Below are 389 nucleotides of genomic sequence, written 5' to 3' on the forward strand. Positions count from 1 at the left end.
GGGAAACTGAAGCGCGCTTTGCAGGACATAGAGGCGCCAGCGCGATCACTTGCATTTTTTTTTTCAGTGGATACACCGTCATTTTTGCTCATAAAGGTAAGAGTAATACATCATTCAGTCTACTTTTATTTGTGTGCACTCACAATATCAACAAAACGTTGTGCTTTTATGAAATAAAGAAATCAAACATGATGTGCTTTCTGCCGTCTCGGTCTTGAACAGGAGCGCTTCACAAAAATGTGCGAATACATGCCTCACAGACATGATAAATATATCTTTAGAAAGCTTTAAATTACTACTTAACAAATTAAAACAAATCAAAGACAAAAACTCTTTCATTATGATCATAATCCGTAAAGATGCACTTCTCTCTAAAGGCGCGTCTAATG

Source organism: Sinocyclocheilus anshuiensis, unplaced genomic scaffold (genome assembly GCF_001515605.1).
Source record: "Sinocyclocheilus anshuiensis isolate Anshui unplaced genomic scaffold, SAMN03320099.WGS_v1.1 scaffold5603, whole genome shotgun sequence".
Lineage (NCBI taxonomy): Eukaryota > Metazoa > Chordata > Actinopteri > Cypriniformes > Cyprinidae > Sinocyclocheilus > Sinocyclocheilus anshuiensis.